The sequence below is a fragment of the Elephas maximus genome, chromosome 18 (genome assembly GCF_024166365.1).
Source record: "Elephas maximus indicus isolate mEleMax1 chromosome 18, mEleMax1 primary haplotype, whole genome shotgun sequence".
NCBI lineage: Eukaryota > Metazoa > Chordata > Mammalia > Proboscidea > Elephantidae > Elephas > Elephas maximus.
Genome location: NC_064836.1, coordinates 9,667,548 through 9,694,942, shown reverse-complemented (window position 1 = coordinate 9,694,942; position 27,395 = coordinate 9,667,548). Strand labels below are relative to the sequence as shown.

Below are 27,395 nucleotides of genomic sequence, written 5' to 3'. Positions count from 1 at the left end.
ATGTCCCAGGGGGCCACATGTCAGCCTAGGTCTTTAGATGCTTGCTCCTGGGAGATTGACGGGAGCCGGCTGGGTTTCATACATTCCCAAGGCGGAAAAGAGCTTTGCTGCCTGGTGACTGATTTATGCCCCTGGAGGAACCTGAAACCAATTGACACCACACCAGCATGGTGGCTCCATAGAGCTGACATCCTGAAGACTTGAGGTCCATTGGTCTGGTCTTGTGTCCATTCTGAAGACAGTAACTCTGGTGCCCCATCTCCACGCTGGAGAAAGTTCTCTGGAGTCCTCTTCCCCATTTCTTCTCATTGTGTGACTGTGGTCTGACCCACGTGAGTGGGAGATGATGTCCCGAACCTCTGGATTCTCACCTGGGGTTGTCTTGTCTGATGGGCCTTCCTCTGTCCTCTAAGGTGACCGCACCGATACAGTGAAAGTTGTCACTGGTACTCCAGAACCTGGCCCCGAGAACTGTCTCTTCAGGAGGCTGGGAGCAGACCCTGGGTACCACGCTCAGCTTTATTTACAAAAAATGACAAGGACGAAAAAATTGCTCTTATATTCTGGGTAGCATGAGAATTTAAAGGAAGAGAAATTTTCATTTTCTGGCTGACTTTCTGAGATCAATTTAAGCTGACAAAGACCACAAGCTAAGTAAAAATAAAATTTGAAGGGAATTTGGTCTGATGGAAGTCACTTGAACTGTCAACAACATTATTCTCCTGGTCTACACTGGGTGGACAGTTATGATCCTCTAGAAGAAGTGGTAAGGGGTCTATCCCAGGATTTATAATTAGGCTGACCTGGGTTTAAATCCCAGCACTGACATTTTTCAGTCATATGGCTATAGCTTAGTTTTAAACTCATTGAACATCTGTTTCCTCATTTGTAAAAAGAGATAATTTTATCAGTGGAGGGGTCATGGACTTCTGACTCTGACAGACCCAGGTTTGAATCCGCTTCTCATACTCACAGGCTGTGAGCCTGGAGTGGACCGAGCAGGGGACGAGTAGAAGGAGATTTTCTCAGAGAGGCAAGGGGGACAGCAATCACATAGGGTCATAAGGCCACAGTAATGACCTCAGCTTTTACTCTGAATAAGATGGGAAGCCATCGCAGTGTTTTGAGCAGAGGGATCTTAAGATGTGACTTGTTTTTTTTAGAAGACCATTTTGGTTTCTGGGTTGAAAAGAGACTGAAGAGAAATAAGGGTCGAAGCAGGGAGACCAGATAAGCAGCCACTAAGATAATCTGCATGACAGATGATGACGTCTTGGGCCATAGGGTAGCAGTGGAGATGTGAGCAGTGATCAGATTCTAGGTGCCTCTGCAGGCAGGGCCTGTAGGATTTGCTGACTTGGCAAGGTTTATCATTTTGTATTTGAGTAATTATTTTATTTATTGTTTTGAGTAACTTTTTTAAACTTTCTGTCTCTTCCACTAGGCTGAAAGCTCTGTGGGCAAGAATGGTGTGTTCTGTGCCCTGATGATTTCTCTGTGTTGACCCTAACTCAATAATTGTTGAATGAATGGAGCCTGAGTATCTTCCTGGCAAACTCTGTTGTGTCCCTTGAGCCCATTTCCTCTTTCCTTCCTCTCTATTCGTCTCCAGCAGTTTCCTGACTCCACAGCAAAAAGGGCAGGGTCAGATGGGCTGAGGGTGGGGAGGAGTTACAGTCACAGACAACAGAAACTGGGAGAGAGGCAGAAACACAGTGCTGGAGGCAGAGGAGAAAGGAAAATGGAGAGGAAAAGGAAGCTCTGAGCCAGCAGCCTGAAATATCACAGGGCCAAAGACAGGGAGGAATGATGGGAGAGTGAGCGATAGGGAAGATGGAAGCTAGGACAAAGAGGAGAGAGAAATAGGGACTGGGCTTTCCAGCATGGTTGCCACATGGCTAATGTTGGGGAAGGTGCTGCTTGGAGGTAAGTCGTTCAGCAACATTGGTTCACTGGCCCATGAGGGAGAGATGGGAGGGTGGAGGCAGGTTGGGCAGACGGGCATTGGGGGGCAGACTTCACATCAGAAACCCTGGGAGGGGGCTTGTTTCTCTGCAGAAGCAGTGGGCCTGGGGGCTTGTGCTCTTAACTGGGCACCATGGTTGAAGGTCTACGTCTTGCTTCCTGCCCCTTTTCCAGCCTGGTGGTTCTGGAGGCAGGGTGGAAGGTGGATGTGAGTGGGTGGAGATGTTGGGGGGAGGGGTACATGTGTGAGAGAAAGAGAGGTGACTGTGTAAGTGGAGGTGTGGCAGGGCATGCAGGGAGAGGCAGAGGCAGGCAGAGTGACCGCTGGCAGAGAGGGAGACAGAGAGACCGAGGCTGGGGTCTGGAGGAGAAGTTAGAAAAGAATCGTTCACAGGAAAGTTCAAGTGCAGGGCTGCCCTTATTCTAGCCAACATCCCATACTTCCTTCTTTTCGAACTAGTCATCTGCACTGGACCCTGGTCCTCTCATGATCAGGGCCCTCGGCAGCCATTCCCACTTGCTCACTGGCTGTCCCAGCTCACTCTGATGCTCAGCCCTCACACACAGCTCACCTGGGTACCTACGGCACACACATGTGCGCTTGTTTCCTCCACAGCCCCACCCACATAAAAATCCCATACCTTTGATGGTCTAATCTTCCTTTCTGGGGAAATTGGGAAGGTCAGTATGATAATACCTGGAAAGTTCTTCTCACTCTTTGGGAGACAGTTGTTAGGCCCAAGGGGTGTCAACAGAACCCCTAGACTGAAAGTCCGGCCCATGTTCCCCCATCCCTTGGTGGGGGCTGCAGTTAATTTGCAGTGATGCGCAAACCCTAAATCCGATTACAACTGGATTTTCTGAAGAACACAAAAAAGCTCAGAAGCTCCTCTTTTTAAAAGAAAGGAGTTCCTAGGTTAAGTGCTTGACTACTAACCAATAGGCTGGCAACTCCAACCTACCCAGAGTGCACCTCTGAAGGAAGGCCTGGTGATCTCCCTCAAACTACTCCGGAGGTAAATGTTCACTCCCTTGAGGGTACCTTTCTCTCTCTCTCTCACACACACTCACACACACACATGCACACCTGGGTACCAGACGACTTAGGATTGTCAGCCCTTCCCTGGAATGTGAAGCCTGTCTTGCCTCATGTCTTCTCCTAGGTCTGATCCAAGGAGAAAAAATGCCATAGGTGATGCTGGGTCTCTTTCTCTGGCCAACATACCTGCTCACCATCCTTCCAGCAGAAAGCCCCCTTTCTGTCTCTGAGTCCCATTATTAGGGCACTTAATCTGCCTTGAGTCTGGGTCCCTTTCTATTGTCAAGCACCATTCTTCCAAGTTTGTTGAAGTCCTTCTCTGCAGAAACCTCCCCGGTAATTCTTCTTGACTCAGTGGTCCCTGGCCCTTCCCTCTTCCCCACACAAATACCAGAAGTTTGCCGGGGGTGGAAGGCCTGCCTGTCTTGTCCTCCCCTGACACACACACACACGCGCGCGCGCACGCAAGCTCCTCAAGAAGAGGATTATGTCTCTTCTTCCCTCTGGTTATCCCTATAGCACCTCAGCCTGAGTTCCGCCCAGGAATTACTCAGTCTTGGGTGTTTTGCCAGGAGATAAGATCCTTTAGAGCAGAGACCTGAGCAGACTAAGCACATGTTTACCAAATGACTACCCGAGAAATGGAGGTGGATGGGGGCACAGTGGGCAGGAGGAGGAGGGAGGGACTGGTTCAGGCCTGAAGGCATTGGGGTTAAGGTCCTGGCTAGAAAGGCCAATCTCAGAACTTGAGACAGATCTCCCTACTCAATGGCCTACAGACGGTTGCCTTTGACAGGCTGAAGAAGATTTATCACCTCTCAGCTCTAGCATTTAAGGAGCTGCCCAGTTTGTTAACTGCCTCAGGAGCTTTTCTGCCAGGGACACCCTCTGGTGAGGAGAGAAGGTGAGAAAAACCAGAGCAATCCAGAATAAGGGGGTAGGACTCCCATGGCAGAGAGTTGGGGCGACTTTAGAGTCCAAAGGGAACCTGAACAAAATCAAGGTTTGTCTCAAGGGCCACCCCAGGAGGTGAGAGGTCAGAGGCAAAGAGTCAGGAATAGAAAGAGAATGATATATTTGTTTGCAATCTATTTTTAATAGCCCACAAACAGGCCTCGCTCTTAACCAAGGCCTGGCTGAGCTGCCAGGCAGGCTCATTCCAGTTGCCCCCAGAGAATACGTCAAAGATTATCCATCAGAGGCACAAAACCCTGAAATCAAGAGAGGCAGCAACTCCCTAGTCACAGGTCTGGCACTGCCCAAGGGCTATAATTATAGCCATTTATGACTGACCCCAAAGAAAGTGTGAAAAGAGACTAGGACAAGTTTTCCGAAGAGGAGAGGAGAAATGGCGTGGAGAAGAGAAAATGGTCAGAGAACTCTGGAAACTCATTTCTCTTTCTCATTTTCCTCCCCTCCTGTCCACCTTCCCTGCCACATGGGGCTACCAGAGTCTCTGAAGTCTGCCAGCCCACAGGGTGGTCATCAACCCAGCCTGGGGCCACAAAGTCACCACCTCCAGTGGACACAGTGGGGAGACAAAGGAATACAGCAGTAGTGGGGGATCCAGGAGGGAGAGTGGGCTGATATTTGAATTTAAATTTTCTTTGGCTCCTTTGACCTGATTTTGTCCAACCTGTGTCCCAGTGTGCCTGTCTCTACAACCCTCATCTCCATCCCTCCACTCCTTTGGGCAGAAATTAGAAAGATCAGTATGATGATATCTGGAAAGTTCTTCTTGCTCTTTGGGAGACAGTTGTTAGGCCCAAGGGGTGTTATCAGAACCCCTAGACTGAAAGCCTGGTCCATGTTTCCCCCAGCCCTTGGTGGGGGCTGCAGTTAATTTGCAGTGATGTGTAAATTCTAATTCCAATTACAGTTGGATTTTCTGAAGAACACAAAAAGCTCAGAAACTCCTCTTTCAAAAGAAAATTTCCCAAACTACTCCAGAGGTAAACATTCACTCTATTGAGGGTTTCTTCACACACACACATGTAGACACTCGAAACCCACAAACACTGTGCCTTCCTACTTATTAAGGGGGAAACAAATCCCGGAGAAATAACATGGTACCCATATCTAAGCATAGCGAGAGTCAAGAGGCTCCCCTTCCAGGCAGAGTCTAGGAAACAATTCCTTTTGTCACTTGCCTCCTTAAATGAAGGCCCAGTAAGACAAGATGTCTGCCTCTATTCGAACAAGTCTTGGAACATATGTTGCACACATTTTGGACTTCAACTAGTGGAAACAGGAGCTGAAGGAAAGGCCGGGTTCTATAACCACAGGAAGGGTTTTCATTCCCCCCAACTTCTTGGGAAGTTTATGGAGAATGTAATAGACACATTTATTCTTACAATAGTTAAAGGAACGTTCTGCTTAAGGATGTGGGTGAGATTCATTCATTCATTTGATAAATATTTACTGAGCAACTACTGTGCACCAGGTATTGTGCCAGGTACTGGGGTCCTTTGGCCTCATAGAGTTTTCAGTCTAACTGATATTCTAGCAGAGGTCATAAAAGACATGGAAGGGCACTACCAGGGTTAATGGGAACACATATAGTGACGCCAACCCATACCTGGGGAGTGGACCAATCTGAGGAAGCTTTCTGGAGGAATTGGCAGGATGAGTAGGATCTAGCTAAGTAAAGAAGATGAGGAAGAGTGTTCCAGGCAGAGAGAACAGCATATGTAGAGGCTTAGGGGTGGGAGTAAAAGCCCTTATGGTGTAAATGATTAAGTGCTCGGTTGCTAACCTAAAGGTTGGTGGTTTGAACTCACCTAGTGGCTCTGTCAGAGAAAGGCCTGGCAATCTGCTCGCATAAAGATTACAGCCAAGAAAACTGTGGGGCAGTTCTACTCTGTCACATGGGGTCTCTATGAGTTGGAATTGACTCAATGGCACCTAACAACAACAGTAACAGGAGTAGGAGAGAAAAGGTAGCCCCAGAGGAAATGAAAGAAGTCCATTACATCTGAGACTATTCCTCCAGGCCCTTCCACATCAAGGACTTCCACCCAACCAGCCACATACAACCTAATGAGACTTTGCTTTGGCTTTTCTTCTAAGTGGATCAGAAAAGGTATTGTCAATAAAATCTTTTAAGAAAACATTCTGCAACCCATTTTGTAGAGTGGCATCTGGGGTCTTAAAAGCTAGCAAGCAGCCGTATAAAAAATTGGTCTTAACCCACCTGGAGCAAAAAAGAATGAAGAACACAAAAGACATAAGGCAATTATGAGCCCGAGAGACAGAAAGGGACACATAAATCAGAGACTACATCAGCCTGAGACCAGAAGAACTAGATGGTACCCAGCTACAATTGATGATTGTGCTGACAGGGAACACAGCAGAGAACCCCTGAGGGAGCAGGAGAGCAGTGGGATGCAGATCTCAAATTCTCGTAAAAAGACCAGACTTAAATGGTCTCACTGAGACTAATAGGACCCCGGAGGTCATGGTCCCCAGACCGTCTGTTAGCCTAAGACTGGAACCATTCCCAAAGCCATTCAGACAGGTATTGGACTGGACTATAAGATACAAAACGATACTGGTGAGGAGTGAGCTTCTTGGCTCAAGTAGACACAAAAGACAATGTGGGCAGCTCCTGTCTGGAGGGGAGATGAGAAGGCAGAAAGGGACAGAAGCTGGCTGAATGGACAAGGGAATACAGGGTGGAGAGAAGGAGTGTGCTGCCTCATTAGGGGGAGAGCAACTAGGATTATACAGCAAGGTGTATGTAAACATGTATGAGACTGACTTGATTCATAAACTTTCACTTAAAGCACAATAAAAATTGTTAAGAAAAGGTGTTGTCTTAGTCATCTAGTGCTGCTATAACAGAAATATCACAAGTGGATGGCTTTAACAGAGAGAAATTTATTTCTTCACGGTGAAGTAGGCTAAAAGTCCAAATTCAGGGCATGAATTCAAGCGGAAGGCTTTTTCTCTCTCTGCCGGCCTTCTCATCAGTCTTCCCCCAGACTAGCAGCTTCACTGCCCAGGGACCAGGGTCCAAAGGACGCGTTCTGCTCCTGGCACTGCTTTCTTGGTGCTATAAGGTCCCCCTGTCTCTCTGCTCCCTTCTTTCTTTTATTTCTCGAGAGATTGCCTCAAGGCACAATCCAAACTAGATTGAATTGGGCCTCACTAACACAACTGCTGCCCATCCTCCCTCATTAACATCATAGAGGCAGGATTTATAACATATAGGAAAATCACACAATACTGGAAATCATGGCCCAGCCGAATTGCTATACACATTTTAGGGGGGACATAATTCAGTCCATGGCAGGTGTCATGAGCAGTTGCAGCTCCAACAGTGGAAGTAAGGGTGTTAGCCAATGATAAAGTTTGTGGTGAGCTCCTCTCTTGAGGAGAGAGCATTTGGAGCAGGTGAGAAGGACTGAATGCAGTTATCAGAAGACCTGTGGCGCTCCTCACTCTTGAGATGGCACCCAGGGCTCCATCCCCAGTCTGCTTCCGGGACAGCAATTCTGACCCTTGGCCAGTGTTCCCCAAAGGCTTTGCCCTCTGTCCAGTCATGACCTCTGGTGGGGTAGGTGAGTGTCATGGATCGAGTTGTGTCCTCCAGAAATATCTGTCAACTTGGCTAGGTTATGATTCCCAGTATTGTGTGATTGTCCACCATTTTGTCATCTGGTATGATTTTCTTATGTGTTGTAAATCCTATCTGTATGATGTTAATGAGATGGGATTAGCAGCAGTTATACTGATGCAATCTACAAAATTAAAGTACAATTTAAGACAATCTCTTTTGAGATATAAAAAGAGAGAAGCAAGCAGAGAGACAGGGGGACCTCAAGAAATGAGAGCCAGGCAAATAGCCCTTCCTTTGAACCTGGGGTCCCTGTGCTGAAAATCTCCTCGACCAGGGGAAGGTTGATTAGAAGGACCTTCCTCCAGAGCCAACAGAGAGAGAAAGTCTTCCCCTGGAGCTGACAGCCTGAATTTGGACTCGTAGCCTGCTAGACTGTGAGAGAATAAATTTCTCTTTGTTAAAGCCATCCACTTGTGGTATGTCTGTTATAGCAGCACTAGATGACAAAGACAGTAAGATAAGTTCTCCCTGCTTGGGCAGGTCCGAGGTACACCTTAGCTAGTCAGCAGGATTACACAGCAGCTGGCCACTGTACCAGCTGGGGTGTTCCACCCAGGCCCCATCCCTAACAACCTGCTATCAGAAGTTGGCAGCCTGTTTTTAAAAATAAAGTTTTATTGGAACATAGCCACACCCATTCATTTCCATATCATCTACGGCTGCTTTTGTGTTACAACAGCAGAGTTGAGTAGTTGCAAAAGAAACCTGTGTGGCCTATGTAAAATATTCACTATCTGACCATTTGCAGAAGAAGCTTGCTGGCCCCTGGGCTGGATGAACTGAATACTTTAAATCCTTGTATGTACCCCGACAAATTCCAGGAAGCCTACCCCCAGAAACCCATCTCACTGAATGCTCTGGACTTATAACTTTGTAAGCAGGGAGATGCGTCGACAAGGAACGTGAAGAATCTCTTTCTATGGGGATTTTTCAGAACAGCTCTCAGTTGGCCATGCCAAGGGAGTGTCCTGCAGAGAAGCAGGAGGTGGATTTCTTAACCTTCTAGCCCTCTACGCAAGACAAAACAGGATGGCAGCGGGATCACTTTGAAGGTTTGAAAAATGTGATGAAAACAGCACTGCTGTGAGAGAAGGGTCAGGTGGAAACAAGAAGGGCTGGGTCATGGGGAGGCTAGACAGCTGGAGGAGAAGAGAGAGGGCACCGTGCTTGGCCCTGGGATTATTAGCATCGACTCAGTCTTGTGAAATAGAGAGGCTCTGTCAAGTGATGCTGTTTTCTGATGGCTGCCTCATCAGCACTCCTAATCCTGCAGGGGTTTGCACACTCCTCCCCCGGCTCCACAACGACAGATGAGCTCAAACAAGAGGCCTAGACCAGCCTGTTAGGTGCTAGAGAAAGAGGAGAAAATCTGAGAGGGAGGAGTTCTCCAGGGGGAATTTGAGGATTGGTCATCTGCAGTGGCCCCCAGAGGTCATCTTAGTCAACCCTCTCTCCAGGGAGGGCTGCTCACATCTGGTGGGTGGGGGTGGAGGCTCTTTCAGTGTGGATGAAGCCTGAGCCTGACAACCATACTGTTGACAAGTTTTTCCCCATGCCCATCCTTTAAGAACATAGATCTTGAAACTCAGCTCTGCCACTTCTTTGCTGTATGCATGACCTGGTTCAAGTTATTTAACCTCTCTACACTTCAGTTTCCACATCTGTAAAATGGACATAAAAATAATACCTGTTTCACAGGGTTGTTGGGAGTTCTAAATGAGATATTTGAATAGCATGTAAAAGAGTGGTTGGCATACGGTAAGTTCCATATATATGATGGTGCTAAACTCAATCAAATTATTAAATCTTCCCTCCTAAGTTTTATTCACTTGCTCTTGTTCTAGGTTCAGGGTTAAAATAAATAGTTGGCAAAAGACAATAATACCCCTCTGATTTAGGCCTTAAAGGGCCTGAAGCAGGTTGAATATGGCCATGTACAAATCCCTGGAACCTGTGAATGTGACCTTATTTGGAAAAAGGGTCTTTGCAGATGTAATTAAGGTAAGGATTTTGAGGTGAGGGCCTCCTGGATTACCCAAAACAAACAACAACAACAAAAAAAAACCCACTACTGTTGAGTTGATTTCGACTCATAGCGACCATACAGGAGAGAGTAGAACTGCCCCACAGGGTTTCCACGGAGCGCCTGGTGGATTCAAACTGCTGACCTTTTGGTTAGCAGCTGAGCTCTTAACCACTGTGCCACCAGGGCTCCAGGTAGACCCTAAATCCAATGACAAGCGTGCTTATAAGAGACACACAGAGGAGAGACACCCAGACGGAAAGGGCGTGTGAAGACAGTGAAGAGATTTTCAGTGAAGAGATTGGAGTGTTGCAGCCACAAGCCAAGGAATGCCCAGAGCCCCCAGAAGCTGGAGGATGCCAAGAAGGATGCCACCCTAGAAACTTCAGAGGGAGCAAGACCCTGCTGACACCTTGAGTTCAGACTTCTGGTCTCCAGGACTGTGAGAGAATACATTTCTGCTGTTTTAGGCCACTAAATCTGTGATAAATCTGTTACGGCAGCCACATGAAACTAATACAGGGCACGAGAGTGTGTTGAGTCCTGATGGTTCAGTGCTGGGCTGTAGGGCACAATCTAACTGTGGTGTGGGATGGAATGTTCTAGGACATGATGGTAGCCCTTCCCTATCTCCTCCGCACGGAGCTATCTAGGACTCTTTTGGGAGGCCTGGGAGTCCAGAAGGCTAGTCCACCAGAATCCTGGTCTTGACCCTCAGTAGATCCAAGAAGGTCAAGGATTTCCAGTTAGATGGATGTTCAAGACTCAGGGCAACATGGACCCCATGAGAGGCCATAGGAAGAGAATAGGCTCTGAGACATGAAGCTAACAGCTTGTGCCTACTGACCTGGCTGGCACCCCCACTCCACTGCCCCCTTGCAGGGAAAAATCTGTCCCTGAGCTGCCTAGTGGTAGCTTCTACTGCTTTGAGGTGCAAATCACAGCAGGCTCCTGCCATCCAGTTGGCAGTTCAAACCTCCGAAATCTCTCCCCCTCTGTCTTCAAATACTTGGGGGCAAGGCCTTCTAGACACCAGGTACTTCTCTGAAGTATTCATTAAGCACCAACTGTGTGCCAGGCACTGTGCTAGGCATTTTACTCAGGTTGGGACATTTGGGGGACTTGATCCCCAGGACTCAGGTGGAAGGAGTGAGACACTAATTACACATGCCAGTTTCATCATGTTGGGAGCATTTATTCCACTGCCTGCTTCCTGGGGTGGGTTTTCAGGCCTTAGGGGAACTGAAGGAGGCTCCTCCAAAGTAATCTTGCTTGCCTGCCCCTCCCAAAGATGATGGACCATCCCTGTCCTAGGCTGGGCCAGCTGCAGTTGGCTGTGATTAATGGCCTCTATTAACAGCAAATAGTAAACTGATCAAGTACACAGCGCCCACAGAGTACCCATCCCTGCTGAGTCCCACGCGAAGGAATGCTCTTTAACCCCTGAAACCTCCCAGTCACCCCACGTTTGAGAGACATGGTATCAGAGAACGGCTTTACCGGGCCAGAGAGTTCTAAATACCATGGAAATAGGAAACGACTACATCAGCTCCTTAAGGAAAGGTTCAAATCCTAAAACCTAATTTCACATCAGGGTGGATGTTGTGGGAGGCAAGATTGATTTGAGGCTGTGATAGAGAAAGCTCGTTTCAACCAGCCTCAGAGAAATTCCAGAGCTCACTCTATCCAACAGCTAGCTGGGTGCCCTTGGATAAGTCACTTCCCAATGTCTGGGCCTCAGTTTTCTTATCTATTAAATGAGGAGTTGACTCAAAAACAATTCTCTGCTCTAACCAGCAGACTTGCTACTGGCTCTGACCACATAGATCTTTAAAAGGTCACACTTCAGGACTTCCTCTTCCTTCATTCCCTGAGAGAAGCCCTGAAAATAAGATACCCTCCCCACACCACCCCTACCCTCATCTGACTTGCCAGCTAGATTGGTTCCTTTAAGTTGACTATTTAAGAAAAAAAAAAAGCAACCTGTTGCCATCAAGTCAGTTTTGACTCAGGGCAACCCATGTATGTCAAAGTAGAATTGTGCTCTATAGGGTTTTCGATGGCTGATGTTCAGAAGTGCATAGCCAGGCCTTTCTTCCAAGGTACCCCTGGATGGATTGGAACCTCCAACTTTTTGGTTAGCAGCCTAATGTGTTAAACCTTTGCACCATCCAGGCCCAAGACAACTACAGACATTTTTTTTAATGTAATTTTTATTGTGCTTTAAGTGAAAGTTTACAAATCAAGTCAGTCTCTCGCATAAAAACTTATATACACCTTGCTATATACTCCCAATTACTCTCCCCCCTAGTGAGTCAGCCCGCTCTCTCACTCCACTCTCTCTTTTCGTGTCCATTTCACTAGCTTCTAACCCCCCTACCCTCTCATCTACCCTCCAGGCAGGAGGTGTCAACATAGTCTCAAGTGTCCACCTGATCTAAGAAACTCACTCCTCACCAGCATCCCTCTCCAATCCATTGTCCAGCCCAATCTATGTCTGAAGAGTTGGCTTTGGGAATTGTTCCTGTCCTGGGCCAACAGAAAGTCTGGGGGCCATGACCACCAGACTCCTTCCAGTCTCAGTCAGACCATTAAGTCTGGTCTTATGAGAATTTGGGGTCTGCATCCCACTGCTCTCCTGCTTCCTCAGGGGTTCTCTGTTGTGTTCCCTGTCAGGGCAGTCATAGGTTGTAGCTGGGCACCATCTGGTTCTTCTGGTCTCAGGCTGATGTAGTCTCTGGTTCATATGGCCCTTTCTGTCTCTTGGGCTCGTAATTACCTTGTGTCCTCGGTGTTCTTCATTCTCCTTTGATCCAGGTGGGTTGAGACCAATTGATGCATCTTAGATGGCTGCTTTCTAGCGTTTAAGACCCCAGACGCCACTCTTCAAAGTGGGATGCAGAATGTTTTCTTAATAGATTTTATTATGCCAATTGACTTAGATGTCCCCTGAAATCATGGTCCCTGAACCCCTGCCCCTGCTACACTGGCCTTCGAAGCATTCATTTTATTCAGGAAACTTCTTTGCTTTTGGTTTAGTCAAGTTGTGCCGACCTCACCTGTATTGTGTGTTGTCTTTCCCCTCACCTAAGGTAGTTCCTATCTGCTATCTAATTAGTGAATACCCCCTCCCACCCTCCCTGCCTCCCCCATCTCCTAGCCACAAAAGAATGTTTTCTTCTCAGTGTAAACTATTTCCCAAGTTCTTATAATAGTGGTCTTATACAATATTTTCAACTACAGACATTTTTAAAGAGGCTGAGCAAACATGAATGCCAGAGAGGGCTATGAGCTTCCTAACAAAAAGAAACCCTCCACTTCTGACATGTTTTAATTTTCCAAACACTTTTTGGAATCCCTGTTTAATCCTTAAAAGGCTATGAGGAGTACAGGGTTCACTTTAACCCACTGAACAGGTGAGAAAACTGTGGTCCAGAGAGATGTCTCGCACTAGAGTCAGTGGTGGTTTTCCCGCCGGGCTGTGAGTCAGGGCCTCTGCCCCCTCCCTGGTGGGCTCCGCCTTACAATGCCCCTGAGAGCGCCAGCTGAAAGCCTCTAAAACCAACAGATCCCTCTAGCTGTGAGGGTAATTTTAGGCAATTAGTCTCCGTCGTGTGAAGTGATTATGCGTAAAAACTGGCGGATTAGTGTCTCCGTGCCGCTATGTCGCTGGAATCAGCAGGATGGCGTCTCCACCCGCCCCGGCAGCGGGTGAGGACGCGGAGCGGTGACCCAGCCGCACAGTAAATCGCCCCCGGCGCCTGGAGCCCAGCACCCAGACACCCCCCGCTGTGGGTGCCGGCTCACTTTCCGAGACCTTAGTCTCCCGCTTCAAGCAGGCCGCCGGGTAGAGGCGCCAGGGTCGAGAGCCCGGGGCTGGAGGGTGGATGCCTCGAGAGATCTGTCACATTTCTCCCCGGTTTAATTACTTCGGGGAGGGAATCTGAGCTGGGATATTCTGTGCCTGTCCCGAGTACTAAAAGCCTTGTCGCCTAGCGGGAGAATCTCAGTCTTTCAAAAGTGACAGCTGCTGGCGGGGGAGAGAAATGTCAGTATCTTAGGGGCACCACCTACCCCTGGAGGGCTGCCTGAGCCCTGGGCGGAGCCTCCTGGGGTGGACAGCGGGGTACTGGTCGGCTGGAGTATGGGGTCACTGGTGGATGGGGCCAGGGTGGACCACATTAGGGCTGAGGGGGTGAAAGGAATCCCTCCTTGGCCAACCCCACCTTGTTTAACCCCAAAGCAATGCAGTTGCCCTCTGCGTCTACACGGAGCAAAAGTTTAACCTTTCCATATTTGCACTGGCTAAACAAGTGTCGTGTCTAGCACAGGCTTGACACATGGTAGGCAGGCATTCCATACCTGTTGGTTGAATGCTACTATGTCCATCAGCTTGTCTGTCTCCTAGCGAAGCTGTGTCCTCAGACTCGGCATTTCCACCACACGGGTATGACATACGTCACATGTGCTACTAATAAAAATTAAAGCATCCCAATGGTTGCACCATTGACTTTTAAAGTTAGATTCAAGATTATCCCTCTTGTAATGCCACTCGCTCTCTTGTGTTCTGATATGCTGCCCTGAGTAGAATAGGTTAAAGAGGACACTTCTTGTTTGACGCCTCTGAATACAGCTCCTCGTTTCATCTTGGGGGATTACCTGGGGCTGACAACCAAGTTGTCCTGATCGCTCAGGCCAACGAGCAGGAATGAGACCCAAATTAGGTCCAGGGGACTGACTCTTGATCCTGGGATCTGAATATTGAGTAGGGAGCCCGCTGCCGACTCACAGCGACCCTACAGCTTTTTTAATCTTTACGGAGGCAGCCTGCCACTTCCTTCTCCGTAGAGCGGCTGGTGGGCTCCAACCGCTGACCGTTCAGTTAGCAGCCCAGCCGTTAACGACTGCACCAACGGGTGCTCCTTTAAGGATGAGAGAGAAACTTATTTATAGCCAGTTACCGCCGCGGAATGCCAGGAGAGGACGCTCTAGTTTTTGCCCTCTTCATGCCTTGCTCTTCAGCCATTTCTTAGATTGTGTGAATTTCCCCCTTCTTTCCAAAACTAGTCCCTTTTTTCTTAGTCAGTGTAAAAATGGTATGGTAGTGGCCTCAGACCTTCTCGTCTAGCTTCGCAAGCGGGAGGAGCAGCCCAAGGCTGATTCCTGTGAAGTGGAGGTCGGACACACCTCCCCTCTCCAAGCTTTTTACCCATTCTGACAGCAGCCAGCCCTCCCAGGGCACCCACTCTCTGTTTCCCTGCTGGGTTCCATAATTCCTTCTAATGGCCACACAGAACTCACAGACAATACTCACGAGTATGGGGTTTATTAGGCAAGTAACAGGTGACACTTCAGGATCAGGGACAACTCAGGGTACAGTTCTTCAGGCAGGTCAGCTTCTCAGCTGTGCCCACAGGCAGGCTTTTCCTTGACCCTTGGCCTCTCAACCCTCGGCACCTCGGGCCTCTTGGGCCAGCCTGGCCTCTGCCCTACTTGGGCAAGTGTTACAAAGTTCTTTAGCTCCACTGATAAGTGCCCAGAGGCATCGCACTCCGCCAGCAAGCCTCCTGCCCGAGGGCACTCAGCTTTCTCTTTCTGTGGGCTGGGAAGCCCACAGCACTGTCTCCTGCCAGTCTCGTGGTTCTGTTGCCTCTGCTGTGCCAATTCTTTGTCACTGCTTCTTGCCGTCTCACTCCACCCTTGGAGTTACACCTCTCTCTCTCTGTTTCTGGGCCTAGGCGGTTCTCAACTCAGGGATCCTGGGTCCAAAGGATGCACTCTACTCCTCGCTCTTCTTTCTTGATGGTAGTGAGGTCCCCCTCTACTCTGGGATTAACTCTCTTTTAAGCCTAAAGTGATGGCAAAACTGACCCATCCTCTCGTTAGGGTTCCATGCACCTCATTTGCATGATCCCACCTCTGCAAAGTTCCATGCACCTCATTTGCATGATCCCACCTCTGCAAAGTCCAATGCACCTTATTTACACCATTAGCAAGCTGTCTAATCCCCTTGGTGGGCCACGAGCACCTTCTTTGTATAGGCCCCGATCATTGTGTGGGAGTCACAAAGACTATGGCTAACAGGCCTGTATCGAGTAATTCACTGCAGTGCAGCCAGCCAGTGAGTTTCTGTTGCTTTATAACCAAGGTGGCCTGACTGCCAGAGTCACAGGTGCCACATAATTCGCCACCCTGATCATCTGGGAAGCAGCACACAGCGAATGGTGTTCAAAGTTAAAGAATCCGCAATCCTCACTTGATAGGTGAAGAACGGAGGTTCCAGAAAATTAAATGACTTGTCCAAGGTCACATGGCTAGACTCACGGATCTTAGGGTTAAAAGGGAACTTTTATCTGACACTTAAATTCCCTCCAAAGCAGCTTCAGCAGGTGCCTTGTCCAGATATAAAAACCCAAACCAAACCCACTGCCTTCGAGTCAATTCCGACTCACAGCGACCCTATAGGACGGAGTAGAACTGCCCCATAGCATTTCCACAGAGAGCCTGGCAGATTTAAACTCCTGACCTCTTGGTTAGCAGCCGTAGCATTTAGCCACTACGCCACCAGGGCTTCCTCTCCGGATATAATGATGAGCAAAAAAAAGGCAGACACAGAAGATAAGTAGATATTATGATTTACTTACATGTGTTCAAGAATAGCCAAAATCAATCTATGTTGACAGAACTCAGAATGTTGATTGCCTTGGGGAGTGATGCATACCGACTGGGATAGGGCATGAGAAGCTTTCTAGGAGAACTGTTGTTGAGAGTATACACAGCGCAACACACACCGATTCAACAGTTTCTATGTGGACCATTTAGTGACATTGATGAAATTCTTCGAGTTGTGCAACCATTCTCATCTTCCTTTCCTCAGCTGTTCCTCCCTCATTAACGTAAACTCACCGCCCCCTAAGGCTCCCAGCTAATCTTTAGAGTAGTTGTTGCCAATTTGACCCCATATAGGTAGTTCTCAAAAGAGCATAATGCTGAAGGCAGGACTTTTTTACTAGTTAAACTACTGTTAGGTTTTAAGGTGACTTCAGGGGATATTTTTGGTTTAAGGTTTAAAGATTATCTCAGCGCAATACTTTCAGGGGTTCATCCACCCTACATGGCAGAAATTCTGTTCTGCATGTTATCCCTTTTGATGAGGATTCTTCTATGGAATCTTTGATCAAAATGTTCAGTAACGGTAGCCCAGGACCATCCAGCTCTTCTGGTCTCATGGCAAAGGTGGCAGTAGTTCATGGAGGCAATTAGCCACACATTCCATATCCTTCTCCTATTCCTGACTCACCTTCTCATCTGTTGCTCCAAGTGAATAGAGACCAATCGTGCCTTGGATGGCCTCTTGCAAGCTTGTAAGACCCCAGGCCCTAGGCAACGAACTCCGAGGTAGAATAGAAGCACTAAACACATTACTAGGCTGACTAACTGGGTTTTTTGGGTTAACTGGGATGTCCCGTGAAACCATGGCTTTAAACCTCCAAACCAAGGAACCAAATCCCATGAGGTATTTTGGTTGTACATAAGCAGCATCAGCAGCTAGTATTTTCTTTTTTTTTTTTTTTTTGGTCATTGTTATATTCATCACACAACTTTTGCCAATTCAACTTTTTACAGGTATATAATTTACTGACAGCAATTTCAGTAATTGGCTTTGCAACTCTACCTTTAATCAATGCAATTTTTCTATCACTGTCAAACTTCCTTTTCCCCCTCCCTCCCACCCCTGGTACCCACTAACAAACTTTGGTTTCTGTACGTTTGCCTTTTCTTGTCTTTATACATAAGTGATGTAACACAATATGTATTCTTCTGTGATTGGCTTATTTCGCTCAGCATAACGTTTTCAAACTCCATCTATTTTGTAGCATGTATCAAGACTTCATTTCTCCTACTGGCTGAGTAATATTCCATTGTACATATGTACCATATTTTGTTTATCCATTCATCTGTTGATGGGCATTTAGGTTGTCTTCTCCTTTTGGCTATTGTGAACAGTGCTGCAATGAACATTGGTGTACAAGCCTCTGACTCTCTGTTTTCAAGTCTTTTGGGTATATACCTAGGAGTGGAATTGCTTGGTCATATATGGTAGTTCTTGACTGTTAACCAAAAGGTTGGCAGTTCGAATCCACCAGCCGATCCTTGGAAAACCTGTGGGGCAGTTCCATTGTGTCCTATACAGGAGCTATGAGTCAGAATCAACTCCATGCAACAGGTTGGATTGTTTTATTTTTTAAATGGTAGTTCTATTTTTAGTTTTTTGAGGAACAGCCACACTGTTCTCCTCAAAGCCTGTATCATTTTGCATTCCAACCAGCAATGGATAAAGGTTCTAATTTCCCTACATCCTCACCAACGTTTGTTATTTTCAGTTTTTTGTTTTTTTTCGTCTTAGGCATTCTAGTGGCAGTGAAATGGTATCTCGCTATGTTTTGATTTTCATCTGTCTGATGCCTATATGATGTTGAGCATCTTTTCATGTGTTTAGTGGCCATTCCAATGTCTTCTTTGGTGAAATGTCTATTCAAGTCCTTTGCCCATTTCATGATTATTTGTTTTTTGTTGTTAAGTTGTCAAAGTTTTATGCATATTTTGGTTATTAGATTCTTATCGGATATATGGTTTCTGAAGATATTCTCCCAGACAGTAGCTTGTCTTTTCACTTTTTTGATAAAGTCTTTTGATGAACAAAAGATTTTAATTTTTATGAGGTCCTATTTATTTATTTTGTCTTTTGCTGTTTGTGCTTTTGTTATTATATCAGATAATCCCTTGTTGAAAGCTAGGCCAAACATCGTTGCCCCTGTTTGTTCTTCTAAGAGTATTATGGTCTTAGTTTGCACATTTAGGTCCTTAATCCATTTTGAATTTGTTTTTGTGTATAGTGTGAGGCATGGATTCTGTTTCATTTTTCTGCTTGTGGAAATACAATTTTCCCAGCACCGTTTATAGAAGAGACTCTTCTTTATCCGTTGAATGAACTTAGCACCCTTGTCAAAAATCAGTTGGCCATAGAGTGGCTTTATTTCTGGGCTCTCAATTCTATTCCATTGGTCTATGTGTCTATTGTTATGCCAGTACAAAGCTGTTTTGATTACTGTAGCTATATAGTAAGCTTTAAAACCAGGAAGTGTGAAAGTGTATAAATCTTAATTGTATATGTCAATTAATTTTTACCTGTCTGTATACCTGGTGGCATAGTGGTTAAGTGCTACGGCTGCTAACCAAAGGGTCGGCAGTTCGAATCCACCAGGCGCTCCTTGGAAACTCTATTGGGCAGTTCTACTCTGTCCTGTAGGGTCACTATGAGTTGGAATCGACTCGACGGCACTGGGTGGGGTACTGGATATACTTGTATAAGGAGTCCTGGTAGCACAATTGTTACAAATACAAATTGTGTTTTTCCAAATCGTACTATTATCCTTAAAGTTGTCTGAACAACCACATAACCCCCTAAGATGTTGGTCGTAAGTAACAAGTCACTGGGTTGGGAGTAGATCCCTGTAGTGCTGTACTACAATGACTCCCTCACAGCACAGATGCAGTGAGAGCTCCAGGAATAACCAGCACACAGGGCTATGGTTAAAAAAGAAATTAAGGTGACTTAAATCCATTTAAGAAAAATACCAAGCACTAGATAGATATTAAAAAATTGTGAAACTTATACGTAAGCGAATTGGGGAACACTGCCCCTGGTGGTGCAATGGTTAAACCCTTGGCTACTAACCCAAAGGTTGGCAGTTCAAAACCACCCAGTAACACCACAGAAGAAAGACCTGGCTATCTGCTACCATAAAGATTACAGCCTAGGAAAACCTACCAGGCAGTCCTACTCTGTCACATGGGGTCACGATGAGTTGGGATCGACTTGATGGCGTGCAACAACACACCCATCTTGGGCTGGTATTCTAGCTAATCAAGGTCCCACCCTTTGAAGTAAAAAGATCATTCTCTTTGGAAGAAACTGAAGACATAAAACAATGTCTGAAGTCCAGCATTCTCTTCTTTGTGTTCACCATGAGCATTACACACTTGGCTCCAGATGGCCCTTCCTCCGCCTCTAAGTTACAAACAGAACTTTATAAAAGGGCCCTTATGAGTATTTTTAGAATTTCTAACAGACTTCAGTTCATCCTGGACTTTAATCTTTCCTAAATATTATCCTGATGATAATGAAAGTACATAGTTACTACTAAAAAGTGATAAAATGTAATACATGGTCATTAAAGAAAAAACATTTTAAAGAGGGGAAAGTGAAAAGAGGAAGATGTCATCCATAATCTTTCCTTATCCATTCCTGTGAAAAGCAAACAACAATGATAAGCAGAAACATTTGCATATTGTTATTTTTTACCCACTATACACACACATAAGGAGCCCTGATGGTACAATGATTAAGAAGCTCGACCATTAACTGAAAGGTTGGCAACTGGAACCCACCCAGGACACCACAGAAGAAAGATCTGGCAATCTGCTCCCATAAAGATTACAGCCTGGAAAACCCTTGGGCAGTTCTAGTCTGTTAAATGGGGTCGCTATGAGTTGGAATCTACTCGGCAACACCTAACAACAACAACAACACACACACAAAGAGTTAAGTATTAGAGCAGGTATTTGTCATTTTGTCTGCTTAGTGTCCTTCTCCCTCCCTATATCTGGTTGTCACGCTCTGCTTTTTCCTTTAGGAACTGTTTCCTGCTGCACTGGTCCTGATGGAAGTCAATCACAGGGTCTCACCCTCTCCATGGTGATGGGCACGTGAACCAGGCTGGCCAATCAGAGTTACTCACCACCTTGCCTACAATGATTGGTTGATGAGTCTACGTAAGTTTTGAAAATTCTTTATATATTCTAGATACTAGTCCTCAGTTGGAAATGTGATTTGCAAATATTTTCTCCCAGTCTGTAGTGTGTCTTCTTATTCTCTCAAAAAGGTCTCGTGCACAGCAAAACTTTTTCATTTTGGCAAAGTCCAATTTATTAATTTTTTTCTTTTATAGATTGTGCTTTTGGCACCAAGTCTAAGAACTCTTTGCTTAGCCCTAGGTTCCAATAACTTTATCCTTTTTTGTTTGTTTGTTTGTTTTGGTAAAATAACTTATAGTTTTAGGTTTTACACTTCAGTCCATGATCCATTTTGAGTTTAAAAAAAAATAAAAGATTTTTTTTTTTAAATAATGTGTAAGATTCATTTTTTGCCTGTGGATGTCCAATTTTGCTTATAAATGCTCCAACACCACTGGTTTAAAAGGCTACCTTTCTTTTCCTCTATTGAATTTCTATTACGTCTTTGTAAAAAATCAGATGGGCATGCAAGTAAATTAAAAAGCAGACACATATGATGAGTGCAACGAGAGGAAACTGTCTGGTATATGGGACTATATATCTGGGGAAACTAACCTAGTCTCTCACCTTCTCTCTTTTCCAGATCAGCCTGTGTATGCTTTCACCCCTATTTTAGTGAATTTTCTCAGAGGTGAGTCTCGTTCTTATTCCAGAAGATAAGCCCTTTTTTGTATGGGTCCGTTCTGAGGCTGTCAACATCTCAGATCCATAACTTCCCCTGCATCCTCAAAGCCTGTCTTGGTCAGGCAGCAAATCTTTTGCTGAATTTCTGAAATGGTTTCTGTTTGGAATAAACTCTGACATTGTTTTTAGATGTTATCAAGTCAGTTCCGACTCACAGTGACCCTATGTACAACAAAATGACACGCTGCCCGGTCCTGCACCATCCTCATAATCATTGTTATTCTTGAGCCCATTGTTGCAGCCACTGTGTCATCCATCTTGTTGAAGGTCTTCTTCTTCTTCACTGACCCTCTACTTTACCAAGCATGATGTCCTTCTCCAGGGACTGGTCCCTCCTGAGAACATGTCCAAAGTATGTGAGATGAAGTCTTGCCATCCTTGTTTTTAATGAGCATTCTGGCTGTACTATAGTCATATAAACCACAGGCATTTTGAACTCAAATTCTCCTTGGACAGGAGCCATCAGAAAACCAAATGAATGGGAAGGCACTTTGTAAACAATCAGGCACCATAAAGGCATAGTATTACTGCTATTATTCCAGGAAGAATTAAGGGAAAAGAGCAGGGTCACTGAACATTGCCGAAACTCAACCATTGGGAGAAAAACAATATGAGTTCTGTAAGGAGAGGCATCTGACCCTGTTGTACAGCATAGAGAACTGTCATCGTAAAATCAAGCCAATGAAGCAGGGCTCTAGTCTTGGCTCTGATGGTTACTATGTGATCTTCCTCTGAGATATTTTTTGTTGTTGTTGAGAATATACACAGCAGAACACACAGCAATTAAACAATTTTTTTCATGTACGATTCAGTGATACTGATTATATTCTTCAAGTTGTGCGATCATTCTCATCCTCCTTTTTTGAATTGTTCCTCCACCATTAACATAAATCCCCCCCTAAATTTCCTATCTAATTTTTCAGAGACTCAGCTTCTTTATCTATAAAAAGTAGGAAAACAAGGCCAGTCTTCTTACTAAATTTTTTTCTTTTGGAAAATAAAGTTATTTTTCATCAAAATATGTTTATGCTAACATATATGGGTTTATTATTGTTATATTTAAACAAAATAATAAATATTTTTACAATTTCTCAGTTTTAATTTTAATACTGTAAATATAGATAGATATGGCTCACATAAACAAAAGCTCTTTGGAGTGTTTTGTAATTTTTAATGCTATAAAGGGGACCCGAGGTCAAAAAGTTTTAATTTGTTTTACATTTTTGTAAATCTCTTTAAGGCCTGCCTTAAGAGAAGACACCTGGACTCTCACATCTGCTTCTGTATTCCTCAACAAGGTAAGCTTAGAATTACCACATGACCTAGCAATTCCACTCTTAGATATATACCCCAAAGAATTGAAAGCAGGTCAAAGCCCTGCTGGAAACTTAATCTCCTTCTCAGAAAACAAGGGCAGCATACTCATTGCATAGCAACCAAACCTCTTGCCCATGGGATTTTGAACAGAGTTGAAAACAGCGGTGCTCTGCTCAAAGACGGCAGCTGACCATGTTGCTTTAATTGTGTGTCACTCCCCACTGTCCTGCCAATAATCCAATCTCACGCATCAGGCTCCTGAAAGGGCTCACTGCTCCTCTTCCAAGTCTGTCAATACAGGGGTTTGATCCATAATCTTTCCCATTCTGGTTATCATTCTGGATTACTCAAATTTTAAGACTTCAGGCCTGTTCCAGTTTTGCTGTTTCGACCATGACTGAACTGGTTCAAACAGGTTCGAAGCCCTGACTCAAACAGACACTTGTGCAAAAATGTCTATAGCAGCGCTATACATAATAGCCAAAATGTGGAAAAAATCTAAATGCTAAATGTCCATCAACAGATAAACAGATAAACAAAATGTTATATATATATATAATATAATATATATGTACACATACACACAATGGAATATTATTCAGCCATAAGAAAGGGAATGTAGTTTTTTTCTTTTTATTTATTGTTTTTTTATTGTGCTTTAGATGAAGTTTTACAAATTAGTTTCTCGTTAAACAATTAATATACATACTGTTTTGTGACATTATTTGCCAACCCCGTGACATGTCAACACTCTCCCCTTCTTAACCTTGGGTTCCCCATTTCCAGCTTTCCTGTCCCCTCCTACCTTCTAGTCCTTGTCCCTGAGCTGGTGTGCCTCTTTAGTTTCATTTTGTTTTATGGGCCTGTCTAATCTTTGGCTGAAGGGTGAACCTCAGGAGTAGCTTCAGTACTGAATTAAAAGGGTGTTCGGGGGCTACACTCTCAGGGTTTCTCCAGTAAGTCTGGTCTTTTGTGTGTGTGTGTGAGTTAGAATTTTGTTCTACATTTTTATCCAGCTCTGTCTGGGACCCTCTATTATGATCCCTGTCCGAGCAGTAGTTGGTGGTAGCCAAGTACCATCTAGTTGTACTGGATTCAGTCTGCTGGAGGCTGTGGTACTTGTGGCCAACTAGCCCTTTGAACTAATCTTTCCCTTAGGTCTTTGGTTTTCTTCATTCTCCCTTGCTGCAGATGGGGTGAGACCAGTGGAGTATCTTAGATGGCCGCTCACAAGTATTTAAGACACCTTACACTACTCACCAAAATTAGGATGTAGAACATTTTCTTTATAAACTATGTTAGGCCAATTGAGCCTAATGTTCTCCGAGACCATGGTCCGCACAGCCCTCAGCCCAGTAATTTCATCCCTCAGGGAATTTGGATGTGTCTATGGAGCTTCCATGACCTTGTCTCGTTCGAGATGTGCTGGCTTCCCCAGTATCGTGTGGGAATGTAGTTTGATACATGTTACGTGTATCAAACTATATGAGCCTTGAAAACATTAAGTTAAGTGAAATAAGCCAGACACAAAAGGACAATTATTATATAAGCCCATTTACATGGATGTCTGGAATAGGTAAATATATACAGACAGAAGGTAGATTATTGGTTACTGCGGGGGGGGGGGCGGGGGCTAGGGAAAGGGAGGAACGGGGAGTTATTGCTAAATGGCTGAAGAGTTTCTGTTTGGGGCGATGAAAAAGTTTGGAAAGTTGGATAGTGGTGATGGTTGCCTAACATTGTAAATGTAACTAACGCCATTGAATTGTACACTTAAAAATGATTAAAATGGCAAATTTTATATCATATATACTTTACCACGATAAAAAAATTAAGTTTTAAAATTGTTATTCTAAGCAAATACCTTTGGGAGGAAGCTGAGGCTTGGAAGAGGGAGTGCTCAGACAGGAGCGAGTGGTGGGGTTTAGGCTAGAACACAGATCTTGTGGTTTCTGGTCCCAGGGACTTAACATAAACGTTCCCTGTTCTCCCTCTAATGCACTCCTGTGAGCTGAAACAAGCAAAACCAAGATGCCTCACATGGTTAAGAAAATCAAAACCAAAAAGCAAACAGTTATCAGCAGGTGGTGCAACTACTAACTGAAAGTGGGGTATCTCAAACTCACCCAGAGGTGCCTCGGAAGACAGGCCTGGTGATCCGCTTTTGAAAGATCATGGCCTTGAAAACCCTATGAAGCGCAGTTCTGCTCTGCACACATGGAGGTGCCTTGAGTTGGAATCAATTCCTTGGCAACCACCACCACCACCACCACCCTATGCTTCCGCAGAACCATGAAGCCTGTACTCAGAAGAGCACATGCAGTTTTCGGAGCTCAACCAAGAAAGACACAATGGAGCTGGAAGGAACACTTAGGACAAGACCATACAATAGTGCTGCTCACAGTTCTTGGAGCTAAAAATTCAAATCAGCATCTTGCCCGTGTTGATTCCCTCCTTGTCAGCAGCCCTGGGTGTTCTTGGTCCCTTGGCTTGTAAAGGATCCGCACATGATGTTCTGTGTCTCATCTGCTCTTTTTATAACTCAGAAGTGATTAGATTTAGAACCCACCCTACCGAAGTATGATCTAACTAACATAACACAGAAAACCCTATCTTTAAACAAAATTACTTCCACAGGAAAAGGGTTAGGCTTCCAACACATGTTTTGGAGGGGAACAAATTCAACCCATAACAGACTCTCAATGAGTACTTGCTAGTTGAGCGACTGGCATAAAGAGGGCCCCCTATTTAAATTTAAACGTGTGTGTGTGTGTGTTAGACTGGGCAGAGTTTATGTCACTTCATTAACTTTAGATAGAATAATGCTTTTATTTAAAGTTTTGTTCAATTAAAATATTATCATTCTTTGGTTAAGTGTAGCCTTAGTTGCTTGGTGTTGGGGGAGCAGCGTGTCTATGAAAATGCAGGTTTGGGGTCGAGACAGCAAAGAGTGTAGCTGTCCAGGCAGTCGCCAAACTGGGAGAGTGTGCTGTACTGCAAGGTGACCCTGCCCTCGGCTCAGTGCCTCCTTCCCTGATGTCTGAGAACTCCTGTTGCAATCAGGGAGAGGAGACATGCTCAGGGTATCCCAGGCTGGGGCCCACCCCGTCCCAAGGACATCCGAGAGCATCTGATCTTAAAGAGAGGTGGATCAAGGGCTGCTCTGTACCTAAAATTACCATCCTTAGGAGCATGTTACACGTGTCCAAATTCTATCACTTGAGTTTTATTCTCTTTAGGTTGGATGATCCCTGCGTGGGGCTACAGCATGGTTGCCAATGCAAAAATTAGGAAGCTGATCGCCTCATAGGAGCTTGAGGCCACAAAACACTAGACAGGTAAGCTTTGCTAGGAATTAGAGGAAGGAAAGATGTGTATAACCAATGCCAGGAGTGTAGGCACTGTTGGGGTGACAACAGCAGCCCAGTCCCTGTCCAGGAGCACCAAGAGTGAGCACAAGGGACGAGGATGAACCCAGACCCTTTGCTCTGGTACAGATGCCAAGATCAGGCCTTCTAAGGCCAAACTCGTGTTAAGGTTGTTGGGGTAAAAACAGGCACAAAAGAGGGGAGCCAAGGGGTGGGTTTTGCTCATGGAGTGCCAAACTTGGATTTGAAAGCAAGGGGACAGGAAGAAACAGCAGGAAGCCCACAGGGAGAAAGAGCTTGGGTACAGTGGTAGATCAGTGATAGAATTCTCATCTTCCATGCAGGAGAGCTGGGTTCAATTCCTGGCCAATGCACCTCTTACGAAGCCACCACTCATCTGTCAGCGGAGGTTTGTGCGTTGCTGTGACACTAAACAGATTTCAGCGGAGCTTCCAGACTAAGACAGAATAGGAAGAGGGGCCTAGTGATCTACTTCCAAAAACCAGCCAGTGGAAACTCTGTAAATCCCAACGGTCTAATCTGCAAACTCTCATGGGGAAGGTGCAGGATTGGGCAGGGTTTTGTTCTATTGAGCATGGAGTCATTGGGGGCTGACTCGATGGCCACTAACAACACCACCAGCTGGAGAGAGTACATTCCCAAAGTTGCCTGGTCCCAATCCCAGTCAGTGAGCCTCAAACTAGGGGCTCACCTCCCATTCTCTAGCTCACATCCTGATTCTATGTCACAAAGTTCTGGCTCTGGCTTACTCTCCACCCTCCCTCCTCATTTACTTGCCCTGAGCACAAGCCAAATGGAGCCATTTGCTCTTCCCCTACATGCATCGCCCTGCACTTCTCCAACACCATCTCTTTGCTCTCCCTACATCCCCTCTGCTCAGAGTGCCCTTCCCATCATCGCCCTGCTCCTGCATCCTGTTTCCAAATCTAGCCCACTCTTTCTGGTGGTACTAGTTTTCTATGTACTGCTGTACAAATTATCACAAACTTAGTGGCTTAAACCTGCACAAATTTATTTTATAATTCTGTAAGTCAGAAGTCCAATATGGATGTCATTGGACCAAAATCAAGGTGTCCACAGGGATGTGTTTCTCCTCCAGAATCTATTTTCTTGTCTTTATCAACTTCTAGAGACCGTCCACATTCCTTGGCTCATGGCTCCTTCCTCTACTCATAGCCATCAATGGAGCACCTCTCTGACCTGCTTAAGAGAACATATTCACAGCTTCCAGGGATTAGGACATGAACTTCTTTAGGGAGACATGATTCAGCCTACCACCTTGGCCCAGCCCCCACCACTCCCAAGACCCCCTCTCTTGCATTCTGGGCTCCTCTAGCCTCGGGCCTCTGCTGGGTGTGCCAGAGCCCCTGGTCTTCCTCCTTTTATTACCCTGGGCCTAGTTACCTAGTGCTGCCATAACACAAATACAGGTGGGTGGCTTTAAAGAACAGAAATCTATTTTTTCATAGTTCAGGAGGCTAGAAGTCTGAATTCAGGGTG

General features: G+C 45.5%; 1 long non-coding RNA gene across 1 annotated transcript; it reads left to right on the top strand.

The window, feature by feature from the left end:
• The first annotated feature begins 1,722 nt into the window (after nucleotides 1-1,722).
• On the top strand, nucleotides 1,723-25,997 carry LOC126061494 (uncharacterized). The gene is made up of 5 exons (XR_007513815.1): nucleotides 1,723-1,926; nucleotides 20,346-20,484; nucleotides 21,089-21,136; nucleotides 22,430-22,487; nucleotides 25,746-25,997. It is a non-coding gene; the product is annotated as an uncharacterized LOC126061494 (long non-coding RNA).
• Nucleotides 25,998-27,395: the final 1,398 nt, after the last annotated feature.